This window comes from Pipistrellus hanaki (genome assembly GCF_964339955.1).
Source record: "Pipistrellus hanaki genome assembly, chromosome: 17".
In the NCBI taxonomy this organism is placed as follows: Eukaryota; Metazoa; Chordata; class Mammalia; order Chiroptera; family Vespertilionidae; genus Pipistrellus; species Pipistrellus hanaki.
In genome coordinates, this window is record NC_140519.1 from 45,304,233 (window position 1) to 45,325,915 (window position 21,683).

The 21,683-nt window shown below is 41.8% G+C and overlaps 1 long non-coding RNA gene across 4 annotated transcripts in view; it reads left to right on the top strand.

Moving 5' to 3' along the window:
• The window catches only part of LOC311612047, a 531,826-nt gene extending 510,644 nt beyond the window's left edge, over nucleotides 1–21,182 (top strand). For all 4 annotated transcript variants that reach the window (XR_014793198.1, XR_014793199.1, XR_014793200.1 and 1 more), the window contains 3 exons: nucleotides 17,539–17,581; nucleotides 18,722–18,880; nucleotides 20,208–21,182. This is a non-coding gene — a long non-coding RNA (uncharacterized lncRNA). The remainder of the gene's footprint in view (nucleotides 1–17,538; nucleotides 17,582–18,721; nucleotides 18,881–20,207) is intronic.
• Nucleotides 21,183–21,683: the final 501 nt, after the last annotated feature.

Sequence of the window (21,683 nt, forward strand, 5' to 3'; positions counted from 1 at the left end):
GGGGACACATGTAGGAGGACATGCAGACGTGAGCTAGGACAAGGAGACTTGGGAATTTCTAACTGACCCAAATGAAGAGAAAGTGCATTCTCTCTTCCCAATTAGATACAGAATGGCTCTGGGAAGGAAGTGATCATCAGTCCCTTTCTGAAGCTGCTCTACTCATCCTCCCGAAAACATTTCTTTCCTGGGTGCCCACAGGAAAGAAATGCTGTGTGTACTAGTCCCAAGGACGAACTCGGGGACTAGCCTTGCTAATTGCACCCTTGATCCAAAATCAGTTCACCTATACTTTTCCCCACTTACTAAAACCCAAATCCTTTTTTTCATTTCTGTCCACATGATTCATTCTCATTAAAAAAAATAAAAATAAAAATAAAATCTCTTCTCATAAACACTAGATCAGAAGACTAATTCACTGGAAGGGGTTGAGATGGCCCTCAGAAATGTTTATGTTGAATGCAATTTTTGAAGGTGTGAATGTGCCGCTGGTTTTACAGCATAGTAAGCCCAGCAGGTGTAAGTGCAGTACATTTGTCTGTCTGAAGCCAACGGAAAGGAATGGAGCATGAAAGTGGGATTGTATGGCCTTGCTGCATAGCACAGATAGGAAATATGATGAAGGGCTAGGACAAGCTTAAATTTACGGCATCTTTAATTAAACTTTATCTTGTTCAATGGTAGTGTTTGAACATAGGTTTCTTTAGAGCTGGGGACTTTATCCCAAGAAAATGCACACATTCACATAACCATAAAACACTGTCTATGATTCTAGGGGAATTACAGTTTTTGAAGTTCATGCATGGATTCCTAGAAGTTAAGAACTTTTGATTTAGTCTACTCTGGCACCTGGGCTGGGATTTGCTTGAGACCTCTCTATTGAAATCTATAAAAGTACTTTCCCAAGACCCCAATATTAAATTCCCAAGACCCCAATATTAAATTCTGAGAACATAGGACTGTGTTGTCATTGACATGACAATTCAATCAGAAATGCAATCCACAGACCTTTTCACTTGAAGAATCCTTTGGAAAGTTTCTGATAAAGCACCTCTTTTGACATCCCCAGGGATGAAGTTTTGACAAGTGCTGCTCAGGATGATGCTACTGGCAGATGCAGAGTTAGGAATATTAATAATGGCTTGGTGTCACACAGAAGTGCCTGTCGTCGAGACTGATTACTAAGGACTATTTAAAAATTTTGCCTGTTACTTAGAAGATGCCACAGTAGGGATGCATAGGGAATATAAATGTTATATAATTCAAAATGACTTTAACAAATTAAAATGCTGAAAGAAACTAGTGAGGTGAATTAGAAAATTGAAAGTTATCATTTAAGATGATAACATTAATTCCATTAATGGAAATACATAGAATGGATCACTATCTTCCCCATTGGCTAAACCACTTCTGAGGATACTGTTGGCAATTTTGCCTAAAAGCATCAACGTATTGAAGGCAGTGCAGACGTGAGCATCCAGTAAGAGGGTGGTCAGTGTTAGGGTTGAGATGGTCTGGAAACCATGAAGACTGGCTACATGAGATGAAGGACTTTTTCCAAGACACAAGAAGACTGGAGAGAGAGATAAATCTGCTCTCAAATACTTGCAGTGAGTCTGTATTGTGGGTGGCTCCTGAAAGTGAGCCTCCGGCTTGTGTGTGGAAGTAATAAAGAAACACTTCTAATTTTTCTCAGGGAATAACAGTCTCCACTAGGTTCCTCAGTATGTAATAACCTGTCTGGGTGCCTAGTGGGCTCTGTCATCATTTGCAGTGGTTACAGAATAGCCATTGGCCAGGTTTCCTAGAGAAATAATGATAACATTTGGTGGGTGATTAGGTTGAGAATTGCTAAGGCCTTTAGGTCCTTACAACTCTAATACTTTGAATCTGTGATTTAGTCTAAATCTTAAAATGTCAGTCAAGCAAAAGGACTTGTATTTAATGGTTAAATAATAAGTCAAATGACGACTACATAATGATTCACACATTTTAGAAATCAGTGTCCTGTGATGTTGGTATAGAACCGAGGTAGGCAAACTGTGGCTCTCGAGCCACATGCGGCTCTTTGGCTGCTTGAGTGTGGCTCTTCCATAAAATACCATGGCCTGAGCGAGTCTATTTTGAAGAAATGGCGTTATAAGAAGTTTAAGTTTAAAAAATGTTGCTCTCAACAGAAATTTCAATCGTTGTACTGTTGATATTTGGCTCTGTTGACTAATGAGTTTGCCACCACTGGTATAGAACATAGAAACTTTATTTAGAACCAGGTGTTTAATAAATATTTCTAATAAAATATAAATAATAAATATTTCTAATAAAATATATATTATTTGCTGAGTGCCTGTATTTGCCAGGTGTTCACATGGTACATATGAGGTAGATATGACAATATTTCAATACAAATGTTAACTATGCGTAACAAGTGGATGGCATGGCTAAGAATCGGAACCAAATCTTTACCAATCTACCATGCTGATGCCTCTTAATTTTTCTGGGACTTGGGTTTCCTGGGGCTGTAAGATGTTGAGGATGGCATATACAGTCTTTAGTCAGAGCCTCTATTTTGCCCATTTATTGTGGATCATTTTCACCGCTCGAATTCTTTAAACGTTAATGGGACCTACACAAATGCCTGAAATTGACAAACATTTGAAAAGCAAACATCAATGAGAAACATATGAAACCCTTGAGTGGGCCCTCAGGAGCTTTCCTAAGTGAATCAGAGGAAGCTGAGAAGGGGCCATCTAGGTGACCATTAGCACACCCTTTGAAAGGAGTTGCAGATGTGCTGCTTTATAAAGTAGATTGGCATTCATTAAAGGTCACTCTCCACTGAGTGTCTGCACTTATGTCTAAGACACAAGATGGCCACTCTACCTCATTCCTACAATCTGTCTGTCCTATGATCAATATCGGAGTCTAGACTAGGATGGCTACAGAATCTTACAGCTCCTTAATTTCCCATAAGATTAACCGGACTTCCTGAAGCATCTGAGGTGGGCATCAGGAGGAAATGCATTGTAGTGAAAAATGTCCTGATGCCACATTAAGATGCACAATTAACAGAGCTGAGTGCTTCCTGTTATTTTTACTATTCTACTGGAATCCCCCAGAAAACATGTTTATATCTTACTTAGCAAATAAAGAAAATGCTACGAGAGTGAGTCACAGAGCCTGCATTTGAAGGAAGTCAAAGAGGGATCTGGCCTTTCACACTCTATCTAGCAATGATTTGAAAGTGTCTGACTCCTGCCAGCCTTTGTTTCTCTGGTGGAGCTTTTTAAGGCTCTGCTCAGTCTCAGCCTTGAGCACTCATTTGAGACTCAAAAGAACCCCAGGTAAGACCCTCTAGGGAGAGAGCACCGAATTCTTCATCCTGCTAGTCCTACCCTGCCTGGTGTCTTCAGTCCCAGGATTGGCCCCTGCCAGGCCTGCTATCGTGTCTCAGTTATACCCAGGCTTTTCAGTACTTAGCTCTCCTCTTTGCTCTATGTCTGAATTCCTGTGTCTTTGAAGATGAGGTCCTTGGGGCTCCAGTGATGCTGACTTCCTGCTGCTGTACATCTCTGAGCTGCATTACTGTCCCCTATTTCACTTAGGTTTTTCATCACCCGAGTATTCCAAGTGTTACATTATCTCTATCGAAAGATCTAAGTGATGCTGGTTTCTTGGCTAGACACTGCTAGATACATACCCAAAGCACTTTACATAAATTATTCTGTTCAATTCTCGACCTGATCAGTGGGTGAGATCGTTGGGTAGGAACTATCATAATTACTACTGTCATCCAGTTGAGAAAATTCCATTGAGAGAATGTAAGTGACTCATTTGACATTAACTAGTAGTTGGTGGCATCCAGGTTTGAATCCTAGCAATTTGACCCCAGGAAACACACCACCTGACCTTTAAATTTCACTGTCTCATTTGAATAAGTGGCTGGAGTTTCATTTTTCCCATGCTTTGACTTATAGTTTGCTTTTCTGAAGTCTGCACCTCTAACTTTTTTCCAGGTTCTAAAAATAACCTTGATTAGAAGATTTGCCGTTTCTGGGTCTAGCACCTAATGGATTTTCCCTCCTCTACCCCCACAGTCTGCTCTCAGTATGGCATCCGTTTTTTTGTGTGTTTTTTTCAAGGTTGAGTTGATAAAACTCCCTGAGTCTTGTTCAAGGCCACACAACTGAAGACAGAAAAGGCCATTTTCAAATCCAGGCTAATTTGAGTTTCAGTTTCAGCGTCATCATTTTCAAACAGTATTGCGGAGAGTAACTTCTTTGCCTTTGTAAGTAGGAAATGGAGATATACCACTGGCTGCGAAGGAGAGTAGTTAACATACACAGTTCCTTGCACATAAGTGGGACTTGGCTGTTAGCTGCCATAGTCAGTCATGGAGCTCATGTGTATCCATATAGGGTGACTGATTCATCCTATTTGTCCAGAACTATCCCAGTTTTGACACTGAAAGTTCCCTATCTGGGGAAAATGAGAAGGTTGATCATTCTACCTCTGTACAATTCTCAAATAATTCTCCTTCTCCTGATTCCTAATCTAGTCAATCATTTTATAGTGGCTACCCAGGGCACCCCAACGTTGGAGGGAGCACTAAAGGGAATACATGACATTTCACCAGATAGTGGCTGGCTGAGGGGGCGTTTTGCAGAAGGCTGGTCCAGGGTTTTCTATATAAGGTTAAGGCACGGTATATTTGGTCCAAAGGTTTTTGGGTGTGAAATCATTTGACCTGGGACCCGACGTTTAACTCCACTGACTGACTATGGGGTCTCAGCTGCTTAATATTCCCGAGCCCATTCCCACATCTGTGAGAAAGAAGTAGGACCTGTCTTCTTCCACAGGCTCATGGAAAATCATGTGAGATGAAATGTTTTTCCTAACAAGTGGACTCTTGGCTAGAGTAAGTTGAATACATGTGGAAGTACTATGCAAACCCTCAAATACGATCTAAAATATAGTGTGGCATTACCATGACAATGATTATTAGGGGAAAGTGAAATGACATCGGAGAAGGGGAGACCATGGTGACTCCCTTTTGGGGATTCACCTGAGTGTACCTCCCTTGATTTGTATTCCTAGAAGGAAGAATGCGGAGGCCTACATACTAAGACGTATTGACTGGAGCCCACATTTGCATATTATGGATTGCCACTAGCATGGACTGAGGGAAAATCTTTATGGGGGGGAAAATGGTGCTGTTGCAGCATGCTGTGCTTTGGCAGCTTTTATGCTCTCTTTCCTGAATATTTCAGCTTTGGGGGTAGGGGGAGGAGGAGAGGAAGAAAATATTTCAAGTGAACTGCCTAAAATTGCCACATCGAAACAACAAAATGCAATGTGTGGATCTTGTTTAGTCATGATGCACATAAACCAACTGTATGAAGCCATCTTCTATCAGTGTTTCCCAAAGTGTGGTATGTGTACCCCCAGGGGTACGGGAAGAGTTTGGTGGGGGTACCCATTGCACCGGAGTTTGGTGGAGATATGCACTGCACCGTGCTTAGCTGTGCATAATTCTACGTTCTCATGAGTACTATACCCCTTCTATACCCCTTCTATAATTTTCGTAATGCTGAGGGGTACTCAGCATTACGAAAATTATAGAAGGGGTACACATATGTCAAAAGTTTGGGAAACACTGTAAGATAATGAGAAAAATTTGAGTGTGGCCCATGTATAACATGAAGTGATTGCTGTGGGTTTTACTAGGTGCATTACTGTCATGGTGTTAGGGAAACCATACAAACAAAGCATGACCTTACCATTCAGAAATTCATACCAAAGCATTTACACATGAAAGGATGCAGCATCTGGGATTTGCTTTAAACCAATCCAGCAGGCAAAGAAACAAACAAACAAAACCAGGACGGGCAGTGATGGGTGAGAGGTGATACTGGCAACCTTATGAGTGCTGTTGAAGATGATTCGAGTATTCTTTTTATGTCAGAACATTTCCACAGTAAAAGAACTTCAGCCATGTTTATGTAAGTGGGTGAAGTCATCCTGGGGGCGTGGAGGAGCTTCTAGAAAGGCTCTGTGTACTTTTGGAAACATCCTCAGCAGCTCGTGCCAAGAAGGGAACTGTTGTGCCTCAATATGGAGCCCCTTTTTTCTGTGAGTGTGACTGAAATGAATGCCAAGCATGTGATCACAGCAGAGTGATGTATTAGAAAAATACGGTCAGCTCTAATTCATGGAAGGGGAAATGCGAGAAAGTGATGAGAAGCAGACAGCTTTCCCTCAATCATTAAAATTAATTTGATAGTCAAGCCTTTCTCTGATCACCTCCCCCTCTCCAATGCTAGCACCCTTTCCCCCATGACTCTTGAATGCTCTGACATCCTGTGTGCCTATTTATTTAAATATGTGTAAGTATATTCATATGCATGCTTAACCCACAAATATCCCTTGTCAAGGGTATGCAGACAAATGGTTTATCCAAAGCTGTGGGAACATGTAAAGGTTCTAGAAATGGCATATGGAGCTGAAAGGATATTAGTGATAATTAATGATAAAAACTGATGCATTTATTGATTCATTTATTCATTCAACCAAATCTGAGTGCCTGTATGTGTGTATGTGGTAGGCACTGAAACGTAAATGATGAATCACTCATGAAATTGTGATTCATTAATATCACTCAGGATAATGACTTTGGGACTCTACATTTTGTTATAAATGAAGAAATGGAGGTTTGAAGAAAGAAAATCATGAGTGTGTGTATACGTGTGTGCGTGTCTGAAATCACACTTTGAGGAAAATACTGATGTTCACAACAAACACAAAACAAAACAGGCTAGTCATGATCCACACAGGCATCCAATCTTACAACCAAACTAAGCTATTCTTCTCTTCCCTAAATAGGTCACCCAAGTGGATGCCTCCACCTCTACATTCCTCCCTGAGCTGGCTTCTCTTTCTCTATTCAAAAAGGCCAGATTGCTTAGATTGTTAGAGTATGGTCCAAATTCACCAAGCTTGTGGTTTCAATTCCTGTTCAGGGCACATGAAAGAATCAACCAATGAATGCATAAATAAGTAAAACAGCAAATCAAAAGTTTCTCTCTCTCTCTCTCTCCAATCAATAAATAAAATCATACGATTTTTTAAAGAGCCAACTCCCCTTTATTCTTTAAAACCTAGAGTACATGTTGCCACCTCTCAATCGTGCTGTGATGCTCCCTTTCCTGTTACCAGAGGAATCACGGGCTCCGTCATCTGTACGCTCATGGCACTCTGTTCAGACATGCGCTGTGGTACGTAAGACCTGTGTTGAATTTTTTTTTCCTTACATGTCTGACTTGCTTGTTGAACTCTGAAACTCTCAAAGGCAGAATCTATATCTGATGCATCACTGTAACATCAATGTCTAAGACAATGCCTGACTGATAGTAGGTGCTCACTAGGTGTATAGGGAATAAATTAGTTAATTCATGAATTGTATCAAATGAGCCTCCTTGATAAGGTTTATTCCCCTGCGAGCAATATACTTTTTTTTTTTCCAGTCAAAGTAACAGGATTCCAAAGTTGGAAGAGATCTTAGAGGTCATCTGTTCCAAACCCATAATTGAGCTTTGGAGTACATATCATGATAGACTGGGCTTTCCTGGTTGGCAAAGAATGAATTGCCTTGTTATGTTTTGATTACTTTAATGATTCTGTGTCAACAGATTGAGAGAAAATAGGAGAATGGGACACGTGAGAGGGAGTGGCAGGGAGAAGCCAAGGCAAAGTTAAACATTTACAAAAGGGCTTATCTGCCCAGGGAATGGTCACATACTATCCTAATGACCTCTGGTTAGTACTTAGTCCCTCCCCCAACTCAATACCTTACCCCGCTCTACTCCTTAAGTTTTTTGATGGACGGCACCTGTTAACATTGAACATGCAATATCCCTTACTTACTGTTCATACCCACTGCTTATTATCTTCTGGCTCCTGGCTTGGTGTTTGTTTCCCTACACACATTTATACCTCACAGATGTATCACATACACAGCAAGCACCAAGTTTCTGGCTGCATAGCACGATGCTTTTGAACAGTGCTTATCAAACCATGTCTGGTAAAGGTCTGGCTTTTCTTTCTTTTTAAAAAAAATATATTTTGATTATTTATTTATTTATTTATTTATTTATTTATTTATTTTTTACAGAGAGGAAGGGAGAGGAAGAGAGAGCTAGAAACATCAATGAGAGAGAATCATTGATCAGCTGCCTCTTGCACACCCCCTACCGCGGATGTGCCCGCAACCAGTGTACATGCCCTTGACCGGAATCGAACTTGGGATCTTTTAGTCTGCAGGCCAACGCTCTATCCACTGAGCCAAACCGGTTTGGGCAGGACTGGCTTTTCAATTTCTAATCACTCATGAATCTATGTGTGGTCCTACTGTGCATAGCCAGAATGCACCCTAAACCACACCAGAACTGCTCACACTCTTGCATGCCAAACAAACAGCAAATTGTTATAAAATTTCCCAGTGTTTATCCTCATTTTCTACACTTGTCTCATCACACACTGGTAACAGGTCATGGACCCGCACTGTCTCCAGACCAGAGTTTGAGGAGCAGTGGACTCTGGAGTCCATTGGCCTGGGATTGAATTGTAGCTTTCCTCTTTCTCAGTGAGGCTTTCTGGTCTCAGTTTTGTCCTCTGCAAAATGGTGATATTTACAGCAGCCCCATGAAGGGCTGTCATAAAATGACACGAGTTTATGCATGTAAATGGCTGAGAACAGTGCCTGGCACGGAGTCAGTATTCAATAAATGTCAGCTCTTATTCTTACCACTTGACCTTTTCTCAATAGGGAACACTCCCTTCACTTCATGGTTACTGATTCTCACAGCCCAGAGCCATACTGGGAGCACAAGGGGGAGGGGAGCAGGACTGGTGTCTAGGGACTAAGAGGGTCTCTTCCTCTTTCCCTCTGAGCAGCAGTGGGGGTTATTTTGTGCCTCCATCAGTAGAAGGAAAATGGACCCATTGTCCTAGATGTGAATGGCTGAAGTTGAAAAGGTGTTTTTTTGTTTGTTTGTTTTTTGTTTTTCTGGCTTTGAGATTCCTGGTGATTCCATTTTGCAATAAGTTTTCACCTCTGGATGAAACTCAGAGTATCCCGAAGAAGAGATAAGAATGTCTGCATAAAAGACAATAAAATCACCAGGCACCATCCTGGGAGAGAGCAAGGAGAAGGATTCACTAATGGGACAGATTTCAGGGTTACCATTGTGTAAATACTCCAGCTCTACAAAGGATGCTTTCCTCCCCCCACACTCTACCTGATACAAATGACTGAGTGAAGTCCAGGGTCAGGGAACAATGGAAAGATAGTGTAAAGATATCCTCCAGAAAACTGACTGTTTGATTCACTGATAAATCCCCAATGCTCAATGCTCAGCATATCAGTCGCTACACCCTAAACACTCCATAGAGGTTTGTAGTATAAAGGCGGTCGCCTAGTTTCACTCCTGTTCTACACATAATCCCACCTTTGCAGCTTCTGTCCCTGTCTGAATAGCAATGCAGAGTCTAAGAGCCTCTTTATATCTACGATCAGATATATTTGCAATGATCTCATTTATTTCTGCTTACTTCCTAGTTTTTAAGAGAACTTCCCTCCACAAGCTTGAAAACCTCTTCCCCTATCCCTTCTCCTTCCTCCCTCCCTCCCGAGGCAGGACAGAGACTCAATTTGAGAAACTTTTTTCCTGAGTGCCTTGTGGGTACCTGGCACTCTGGCTAGACACTGAAAAGCAATGGAGCACTGAACAGCCAACAACTTCAGTGGGTAGCAGTGACTTGAAGGGCAGGGAAAGGAAGCTACCACGTGAATTTCCTTCTTGTCCTTTGTCAACACAGCACTCAGAGCATTTGCAGAAACAGATGTGACTCACACGGGGACTGACCACACAGCTGATTCACAAGATGGTATTAATGGTAGAGAAGGAACTGTGGGCACTTCCTATGGCACAAATCGGAAGTAAACAGTGGCTTATTCAGGAAAATATTAGTCATGCCCTTCCTTCTGTTAGCAATGGCTGACAGTGGAAATGATGGATGCTGAATGTGAGTACAGAGATTGCTGCTTAATCATTTTATGCGATTACTCAGAAGGACTGATTTACTAAAAGCCTTGCTTTAGAGTGAGTGGCCTGCCTTTTAGTATTTGAAGCTCTGATTTGTTAGAAATATGAGTTAAATAATCTCTAATAATTGTAAACTCTCCTCTTTAAGTCAGAAATTTGGATTGGTGATTGTAGGCGTTATATGTGGGCTTAATTCAGTCCTTGTCTTCTTAGAAGATGGGAGAGTGGATATGGTTGTATTTAGTGGTGGCATTGACTCATGTAGACATACTTATCCTAAATTAAATCCCTAAAAAGATGGAAGGTAAGGATGGGGATCATATTATTTTTAAAGAATCATCCTAGTTTTCCATGGCTTAATCAACTGACTGAGGATATATATTTATTTCTCCAAATGAATTATTCTGCCATAATGGAAATTCAACTATGAGAAAGTAATTTGAGTTCCTCTGGGCTCAGTTTTACAAGGGATATTCCCTCATGAGGTGTTGATAAAGAAAAGAGGGACAAGCATATTATGTCTACTACAAATGAGGGGCTGTATGGATATAAGCTCATGTAAATGCTTCAAATTCTTCTGTAAATGAAGAAACAGATGTTCAAAGTGATTGTGTAACTCACCCCAGGGTCAAGCAGCGAACAATATGTGGTATGTGATGAAGTAAGCATTTGAACCCTAGGACTACAGGCAGTTTCATCATACCACACTGCCCCCCAAAACCTCCATGTGACTCAGTTGGTATCTCCCTCATCTTGTAATGATACTCAGCTAAGTCAAGGCATTGGATACCCAGGAGAGTAGGGGTGAAAAGAAGAGAAACAGATGCCCCATTCTTCTGCCTTCCCACCCAGCAAAGTACCAACTTTGGAAACAAGTTAGAATCTGTCTTCTTAGCTCCTAAGCCTGAGAAATGCACACCATCAACCCAACTCCTGCGGAGTCCCCAGTCTCCCACAGCCCTTGGGTCAGCTCTTGCCCCTCTCCCTCCGTGATGCTTCAGACCTGATCACTCTCTTCTAGCATCTTGGCAATCTCTTCTCAATGGAAAACCTTGCCCCTGAGATCATATGAAAACCTCAGTGCTCTTCCATGCTATCTCTGTCCACTTCCACTTTTTCTCTTTTCTCTCCAGTCTGCGAATGTGAGGTTTTCCTCCGCACAATCAAAACTAACTCTTCTTTATGTGGCTTTGATCCTACTCCTTCAACTTGTAGCTCTGAGATCTATATAGTATTCTCTTTCTCAGATTCCCCTTCCAATTGCTCCCTTCCCCCTCACCTTTTGCCTTTCTCAGTATGCACTCATCAGAGAACACACACTGAGACCTGTAATCTTCTGGGAGGGGTGTGGTGGGCTGGGATATCTCCCAGGAAACAAACTACTTCTTTCCACTCTGTGGCCAATATAAAACGGCCTTCCTGCCTTCCTCATAGTTTTGCAAGGATTGGCCTTGACACTGCCTGTGTCTTAAATTACCCTCAAATTGAAGGGAGATAGCAAATCTCCAGGTGCGATTAAGAACCTTTTAAAGGGGCAAGGTTCAGAGGGAAGAAAAACGTCCTGCACAAAACCAAACCCAGTTCTGGTCCTCTCAGCCTTTTGTATTCAGGCTGTTAATCAGCTCCTTGCCCATTGGAAGGTGTGATATTTGTACACATGATAATCAGATTGTGCCAAAAGTTAGGCTCTCAGGAGACTTAGCCTTCTGCAAAGTAAACACCGACTGTTATTGGTTATCACCCCAACTACAAAGAGTCCTAAGCTGAGTGGTATTGATCCAAGGAGAAGAGATAAAACCCGAAGGACTTAGTGTACATGCTCTTTTGCTTGGGGCAACTTCCCGCTCTCCAGTTTCACAGCATCATAAAATGAACTATGCAAAGGCCCACGTGAACACAGCTGCCACTGACATTGCCAATAACAACAGCTTCCTCGAGGCTGGGGGCAAGATGCATGTATAGTATTGGCATTGTAAGGGGAGTGGGGGCTGTGGAACCAGACAGGTCTATTTCTGCGAATGAAATTTTGCTCTTTTAGCTCCCAACCCCATTTGCATCAAAGTGGGCAAATGTCTTGAGTGGAAACCTGTTGGATGCTTGCTGTTGGCTCCTTTTCCTACGGGGACCTTGTGTACTATCACAAGGCTACAGATTTTGCTCTGCCTTCTCAGGCCAGCCTCTGCCTCCATGCCTCCCAAGCACTCAGAGCAGGCTCACAGGGCTCCCCTAGGCACCAATGCATCCCCCCCCGCCCCACCCCGTGACTGTCAGATTAACTCTGTTTTCTTTTTCCTCATTGGAGACCATTGGCCTAGGCCAACCCCAATCCTTAGTCTGTGGCCAGAACTGGTAAGAAAATGGTAGGCACTCTTAGCTAACCTAAGCAGGACTCTTCTCTCTACAGTTCTAGCTCACCTAGTCTTCTTAGCTCCCCTAACTTACCAATGCACTTAAAATTATGATTTGGGGGATAATTAATTTTTCTAGCCATTTAAGTTGGAACATGGCCTACTACTGTCTCCCTAGAAATGGAAGTGCCATTATCATTGAAATTATACACCTGAGATGCAGAGGCACATGTTAGAAGCTAAGCAGGCAGGACTGGGGTTAAATAGCTTGGTTTGAATTCCTGTTCCACCATGTAATTGTTGTTGGCATCTGGGCAAGCTACTTAAGCACTTGGCCTCTATTTCTACTCTTATAATGATGGAGCTCATCTCATAGGTTATTGTGAGACTCTTTGTGCATAATAAATGATCGAAATGCTAGCTATTATTAGTATTGATGATGTTAGTTAGGGGTCAGGGAAATCAGACACCAATAGTGTGAATTTGTATATTTTACTTAATCTCTTCTGGCTCCATTGCCTCATTGTGAAACATTGAATTAGTAGTAATATCTCTTAAGGGTTTAATTTCTAATTTAGTAAAGGCTCAGGTTTGAATCATGGGGGTTGTGAGCCACGAAGATTAATTCACTGAGATCACAGTGGTTCTCAAATGCTGGTCCATAAAGCAGTGCTGTTCATGAACAAGACCCGTGCCACGATCTGACTCTGAGCTGGGGTCTCAGATAAATGTCTAACTTGCTCATGACCTTGCAAATAAATGAACAGCATTCAGGGCATTATTCTCATTCTCATTACATGAAAATAGATTTCTAACAATGGTGTTCCAGATCGGGTTGCATATTTTAGTTCAACATTATGTGAGAGTGTTGAATATAGATGCCCAATTTCAAACAAGCATCAAAAAAAAAAATTGTATACTCTAATACTATCATCTGCCAATGCATATTGAGATTTTTCTGTATTTTCATATATTTGTGTTAGTTTACCAGCTGTATTTCTTTGGGAAAGGCTGTCTTTTATTCTAAGATTATTCTCCCAACTTTTCTAAACATTTAAAAAAAATTGCTGCTTTATGAAATGAAGCTAGATAGTTGTGTTTTATTTTAAATGATTTTACTTAGGTAAAATAAAATCATGAATAACTTAGAATAGTCTCTTAAAGAAACACTACTTTTTAGCCATCCATAATCTCTGCAAATCTGAGAAACACTCACTTGGTTGTATCATAATTGAGACTCCGCCCATGCTTTGTTTCTCGAGAAATGTTGTAACACTTGCCACTTGCCAAGTGTTTCCAAGTCTGAATCTCAATTTTTCATTTATACTTTTATAAAAAGTATAGTTGTACTATTGCCTTTTTATGAAAGAATTAAATGAGTGCTATTCAAAGTTTTAGAGATTGTCAAAAATTGTAGAAGTATTAAATTCGAGCACCAAGAACTCACTTTTCATCATATATACACATGTATGTCAGATATCACATGGTTGGCACTTTAAATCCCTTTGTTACTAATGAGACAAACTGAGGCACAGAGTTTGAAAGGCTTGCTTGAAATCTCATGATTAATGTTGGAATATGAAAAAAAAAAAAAACTCCACCCAATTCCATGAATTCCTAATGTTTTCCAGGCAAATACATGGTCTCTTTTCTGTTCTGAAGGCAGGGCAGATGTGAAAGAAAATCATAAGTCTCTTTCCCTCCGCAGCACATTTCTTTCCCGCCCCAGAAGCCATATCACAAAATTGCCCTGTTCCTTTTTCACTTCTGAATCCAAATCAGGCCCCTGCCCCATTTGTTGGCCTGAAGGAGTCCAGCCACTCTTTCTCCTCTCTGGAGGCCACCAATCAAAGGTCCGGATTCTAGCACCTAGTTCTTACCCATGTTTCCAGGAGGTGCACAGAAGACATTTTGTCAAACTTGCCGTCCGCCTCAATGGCCTTCTATTTTTTCTGTCATCAGCCCAGACTGTTCCTCTGGTTCGTGCATACTTTGTGGTTTTTCTCCTGTAGAACTTGGAGCCACGGTACTGCAGTCAGTTTTCAAGGAAGCGGTGGATTGAATGTGACTCTTTCAATGAAGCTCAGAATCACAGCACTTACTTGTGTCTTGATGTTGACAGCCGCATTTTTCTGGAAGGACTTTCTGGCTGGCGTGGGTTTTATTTATGGGGGCCTCACACGATGACAAAGTTCTGATCACTGAAAGTCAACTACCGCACACTGGGTCCTCGAAGGTCCCCTTCTCAGCTCTGCAGGAACTTAGAATTGTTGATTTTCAAGCAGGAGAGTCAACATTTATTTGGTGCAATTCCTTGTCTTTGAGGCAGTAAGCTATTATTAACCCCTTGGTCAATGAGTGAGCTAACTGACCTAAGCCAAGATCAAGTTTCCCCAAGAGATCCAAAAAAAGTAGAGTGAAAAAAGGAAGCATGGCCCCCTTGTTTTTAAATATTGTTAGTAATGAACACTTTCTCAAAGAAAACCTTACATGGAAATCCAATGTTTAAACCCTTATTTGTTGCCTGCCTTCCCACTGAGGATAGGGGCACTGGTTGACTATGTACCACCATTTATGTGGATAGCCCTGTGACATGCCTGTAATTCTGAGTGATTCTTATCATCACCACTTTCATCCTCTAAGTCTAAAGTGAGTCATTTTGACACTAAATTACAGGATCATGTTGACCATGCCTCTCTTATCTGAAGCCTCATCCCTTCATTCTAACCTAGTACATAGTATATGATAAGTGCTTAGTAAGCTTCTGCTGAAGTTATTGTGTCCTGGATTGGAAAGCATGAGTCCTGGGTTCCAGTCGCGGGTTCAAACATACAGTGGGTGTAATATCCCTATGTGATCACCAAAGAAGGCGCAAGCTTTAGCAGGCAACATCCCAAGCAATCGCCATTAGCATGTGTTCTGTCACCTCAGGCAAAATGGCTCTGTCTCAGAGATTTACATAGAAATTCAATGTTAATTAATGGTCCCAAGCTTTCATTGACACAGGGGCAGTGTTGGACTTCTAACGAGGAAGAATTCCCGAGACAGGCAATCCTCAGGAGACAGCGAGGGCCTGTCGCTGGGAATGCTCCGTCCACTCCCCAGGGCAGTGGATTCCTGTGGAAAGAATGCTGGCTTGGATCGTCTAATCCTGGCCTGTCAATTAATAGCCATGACACTTAATCTCTCTGAGACAGACTTCTGTGTATCATGTAGAATATGATTTGATCTTTCCCATCAGATCCGCATATTTTCTAATTATGCAAGAATTGAAAATTTGATTGTAACGTGTTAAGTGACAAAAATGTCTGCTGCCTTATCAATAGGAAGGCAGCCCAACATATTGTAATTCATCCTGATGGCTGGCGGGATTTCAGGTCCTGGGATTGAGAGGTCCGGTGAACCATATAAGGAGCTGACTCTGTGAAATGGATGTAATAACAGTTGTTTTGCTTCCATTCCCAAGATCAGAAGTGGATTCCAGATATGGATGTTGTTTAGGGGGAAGGAAGTACTATATAAATATGAGGGCTTCAGGTGTCACACATAATCCAGGTGGGGCTCTTAGGAGGCCAGATTGGAGCCCTAGGTAAACATTCAGGGGTAAATGAATTTCTTTCTTCAATGTGACAAATTTGCAATGGATAATTGCAACTGTACCCAACCCTGGGACATGCCAGTGTCCTCCCGCCACCTGTGTTTCGGGGTGCTCTCCACTGCCATAGCAATGTGGTATGGTTCTTGGGTTCTGACTTAGGTACGCACTTGTACCTTCCACTTTTACCAGAGGATTGGGAGGCTGGAGAATGTAAGAATCAGGAGTTCAAATTTCAATGAAAACCCTTTAGATTAGCCAATTACCCTGTCTGTGCCTCAGTTTCTTCATCTGTAAAATTAAGGAATTGGTTTTAGTAATCTCTAAATTCCTTTGAGGTTTACCCAGCCGCATTTTTGTATGTCAGATATCACATAGTTGGCACTTTAAATCCCTTCATTAAAAAACCATGAGTCACCAGTATTTCCCCTTGCATCCAGTGAGAGCAAAAAGCCTATAAACCCCAATTTGCTCCCATTGCTTACTGGCCAGTGGTCTTCAGCAGCCAATGAGATGGTTTTGGTGTCTGGGTTAACCTGAACAAAATATACTTGTTAACTGGAATTCTTCTCCATGGTCCTGGGATTGGAACAGTGTCTTAGAACTGTTTTCTGAGTACCTGATCCCTTGACTGAGACCTGGGGAAGGGGTTAAGCCCTTTTGCAATGAGTGGTCTCCAAGCAGCCTGTCCCAGTGCCATCAACGTCATTCTATTTGGTGCTATGATGCAGCCATCTTTAAATGGTTCACACCTGTTGTTACTATATGCGTGGTTAAGGCTCACATGCTTTGACATCAAAACAAGAATGGTTGCTGGGAGACAGAACAAAGATGTCGCATTCATGGACAGTTGTGTCAGTATTGCAGAATGCTCAGCAATGTTCCAGTTCAAATAGCCTGAAGGCACATTAGGGAAACAATCTAATGAAATACAGATATCAAAATGCATCTACAGAGAAAACCTTCGACTCATCCTCAAAGGAGGCTGGAATAATGATCAGCCACTTTAACTGCCACATGCGATGCTCGACTCGCCTTCACTACATTCTAGCCAATGATGTGTCAAACTCCTGTTAAAGTATGTCCCCTGGGAGGGGAACCTCACTTTCTCATGAGAGTCTTCTAAAGTCTAGACAATTCTATTAGCTAGAATGTGAGTCCTTATAATGGCCCTGCGTCTTTATGACTTTCATGCGACAATTCCAGATGTATCCCCTCCGACGCAGAGCCCGAATCCAATCCTCTTCCATGGGGAAGCTCTCAGAGCCCCCCAACTGCATCTTTACTCTAATCTAAACATATCCTTCTGTCACTTCTCACTGAACGTGATTTCAAATCCTATGCCACCTAGGAAGTGACCAGAATCAATGAGGGAGGGTAAACCCTTTTGTTTGTTAATTCAGCCAGCCATTAAACACTGATGTCTTATGTGCATGCTGTAAGCGAGGCATTCTGCAGGATATGGAAATGAACCATATGTCATCTCTTCCTGCAGGTTGTCTCAACTTTGTCAGCTCTTACTTGCTGTGTGACTTCAGGTGAGTTGCTTCACCTTCCTGAATCTCAGTTTTATAAAATGTGGCTCCATTGGGCAGCATCACAGGGTTATTGTAAAGATCCAATACAACAATGCATGGGATCTATGAGAAAACTCTGAAACACCATACGAACATGGGCATCCTGGCTAGAGGAGAGGGGAAGATGATAAGCTGTTATGTTGGATAGAAAGAGCTCAACATCATGAAAGAATTGGCAACAATGTACTAAGATGGATGTAGCAAGTAAGTGTACACTTAATGCCCAGGAAGCCTTCATAAGCCACATCCAAATGAGGGCTGTCTGTTAGGTGAATTTTCAAGCAGACAGAATTAGCCCACAGCAGAAGGAGTGATGAGGACTCTAGGAAATGCAGAGACTTTTTTTTTTTTTTTTTTTTTTTTAATACAAGATTCCAACTAGAGAAATGACTGCATTCAAAATTCTTTCCATGAGACAAATGGGAGCCAAGTACTGTGGAAGGTGGCTTAAAAATAAATGCATGTGTGTGTGCCTGTCTCTGCTTGCATGCACCTGTGCATGGGTCTTTTTAATGGCATTCACGCTACATGCCCCCTTCACGCTACATGCCACCTTTCCCCCCCTTCCCACAGTATGTACCCTAGTGGCCTGGCAAGAGCTCCACAGACTGCTTTGGGTAATTAATTAGTGGTCTCCAGGAATGCCCCTGGATCTGGGGTAAAATCCTAACCATGGCCTCTGACTGAACTTGTATCCATGGCAGGAGCCAGAACTGTCCCCGGGGAGACAAAGGGTGGTGGGCAGGTGACTAGATAATGTACTTTCTAAAACAGACACTTCTGAGAGAACAAAAGGTGATTTTAATGACTGTTCTGAGAGAACAAAAGGTGATTTTAATGACTGTTCCAAGAGAATAGCCCAGGCAACCTGAGATGTGAGGTTTAGGGAATGAGCTTTAGAGTCTAGACCAGGCTTCTCCTTCACCTCTGTGTCACTTCGGGTGAGAGAGAACCTCTCTACAACTCTTTCCTCATTTGCAAAGTGGAGTTAGTAAGACCCATTGTAAAGCTGTGACATACTGTGTGTAGAATGGCCTTGCTCAGTCATGACCTTCTGTAGGCTTGTGAAATGTTCTTATCTCTCTCCCTCCTTCCTGCCAGCCTACCTTCAAGTCTTCAGTTCTTGAAGCTACGGCCAAGTGTGAGCAGAGACCCGCTGAGTCTATCTGGGGCCATCAGTGCAATGATTCTGAGTTGCAGAGTCAGGTGGGACTGCAGCCAGGAAGAAGGGAGATGCCATGGGAGAGATGTCAGCTACAGGTCAGGACACTTGATTTATCAGAATGTGGCCCTTTGGGGAAGTACAGCATTGCTAATGGAAAAGGCAAAGGGAAATACAAATATAGGATGTTGAGATTTATTCAATCATCCATTCATTCAAAAAGACTGTGCGCCCATTGTGTCTCTGACCTTGTGCTAGGCGTGGGAAATGTGCTGGAAGATGCATAGGACAGATGAAGATTCTGCCTTCATACAATTAATGACCTTAGAGTTCCAGGAATCCTGAGTTCTACGAATCTAAACAAGGAAGAAAATGATGATATTTTAGCAAGTGTACTTAAAGCATTTTTTTCTGGTTGCTGACACTTGTTGCTTTTATTGACCAAATCACAGAGGCATATATGGCAACATTTCACTATTCTGTGGGATAGGGATTTCAGGACAAAAAGTTGTTATTATTAAATGCTATCAGCTAACGTTTCAGCATATAATCCAAGGGGTTGGAAAAAAAATAGTTGTTGTAAATAAAGTTTTATTGCAACACAGCCACACCAAATTTATATGTATGGTCTGTGGCTGCTTTTGAGCACAATTGGAATAATTGGTAAAGAAACCCTCAGATCCACAGACCGAAATAGTTACTATCTGGCTCTCTAAGACAGTTTCCTGACCCCTGCTCAGAAAGGTCCGAAACACATACGTGTACTAAAAGCTCTGAAGTTTTGTGCTGAAGAAACTGCTAACTTTGCTTCGCACGGAAGTGCTTGGTTAAACAGTTTCTAAAATGGTCCACTGAGCCCTGGCCAAACCAGCTGCTTAAGCGTCAGCCTGGGAACTGAAAAGTCCCAGGTTCAATTCCGGTCAAGGGCACATGCCCAGGTTGTGGGCTCAATCCCCAGTGGGGGACTTGCAGGAGGCAGCCGATCCATGATTCTCTCTCATCATGGATGTTTCTATCTCTTTCTCCCTCTTCCTTACTCTCTGAAATCAATAAAAATATATTTTAAAATAAAATAAAATGGTCCATTGAGTCCCACCTCCTGGGATGCCTACCCTTATGTAATCCTCTCCCTCTGAGTGTAGGCTGAACTTTGATTTAAAAAAAATATATATTGATTTCAGAGGGGAATAGAGAGAAACACCAATGATGAGAATCAGTGATCCGCTGCCTCCTACACACCCCACATTGGGGATCGAGCCTGCCACCTGGGCATGTGCCCCGACTGGGAATTGAACCATGACCTCCTGGTTTGGCACTGTGATTTTAGCAAATAGAATGTGGCAGGGTGTTGAGGTGTCACTTGTGAGTTCAATTTATAGAAAGGCCATGCTTTCTGTCTGGGACTCTGTTTCTCTCTCGCTCTAGGACCTCCAGCTGCCATGTCAGGAATATGCTCAGGAAGCCTCTGGTGAAACCCACCGGGTGGGATCCGAGACCTGCAAACAACCACATGCGTACACTTGGAAGGGGACCTTCTGAGACTGCCAACAGCCATGCATGGGAGCTCAGAAAGAAAGTCTCCAGCCTCACTGAGTCTTGAGATCACTGTAGCTGTCACTAACCCCGCACTGCCACTTCATGAACACCCAGGGCCAACGGCATCCTGCTAAGCAGTGACCAGATTCCTGACCCCCAAAACTGTGAGGCAATAGGTGCCCGTGATCCGAAGTTGCTAATCATTGAAGTAGTTTGTTGTAAATAGATCATTGATACAGCTTCCTACAATAGTTGGTCACTGATAACTTTCTATACCCTTTCCATTCACCTCCTCTCCATAGATCACCCTAGCCTTCTCTCAGGTAGCACCTGTTCAGAGAATGGAATTTGAGAAATAATAGTGTGGTATTAAATGATTGACGCTTCCAAAAGTTCTAAACCAAGCATGTCAAACTTGAGGTACATTTTGTTAATGTCCTGAACTTGGATTAAACCCCCAAAGAACCGGTTTACTGTCTTTAGATGGATATAGGAATAATAAGTAATCTTCAGATTAAAAATTTATTCAAATCAAGGTTCCTACACCACTATAAAAAAAAAAAGAAATACAACTCTGGAAAATTATCAGAAATAATTGTTTCATCTTCTACCCTCTGAACTCCATGTTTTCCAGGTTCTATAAAAAAATAGAGCTGCTGTGCTATAGAGATATGTTACTAAGCACAAATATCTCCTCTGCATCCTCACCCTATGACATAAAACAATGCATCACTGTTGTCTATGAGCTCTGGGGACTATCTTGGTTGCCCTGAAACTTACTTTGGCTTCTGACTTAGGCTACAGCTGACTCACAGTTTCATAACAATGGTCTTACTGACTCGTGAATCACACAGGCCAATGATATGTTTTACCCTCAACAATTACAATAAAGCCTTTTTAATTGAGCTGGTCAAAAACAGAAGGGACAAGGGTTCAAAATAAATGATTCTGGAGAGTTTCAATACCCAGCTCTATCTTTTGTTACCAGTAGACAATGAAAAATGGTCACCAATTTTAATGATATTATTTATGATATTATTATAGAAGAGGGTATGGAGGATAAATGGAGATAGAAGAAAACTAGACCTGGGATGGGATGGTGAACACACAATACAATATATAGATGATGTACTATAGAGTTGTACTCCTGAAATCTATATCATTTATTAACCCTTGTAACCCCAATAAATTCAATAAAAAATACAGAAAAAAAAATCAATGTTATCTTAATAGTAAATTTGTCTGTGGTATCTATTTTGTGCTCAGGGTCAGGCATGCATATGAGCTCACATCCCTGTCAATGAGGGATGCTAGCTCATTCCTAAGTGGGCCCCATGGTAATTCAAAAAATGTGCATGTTGGCAT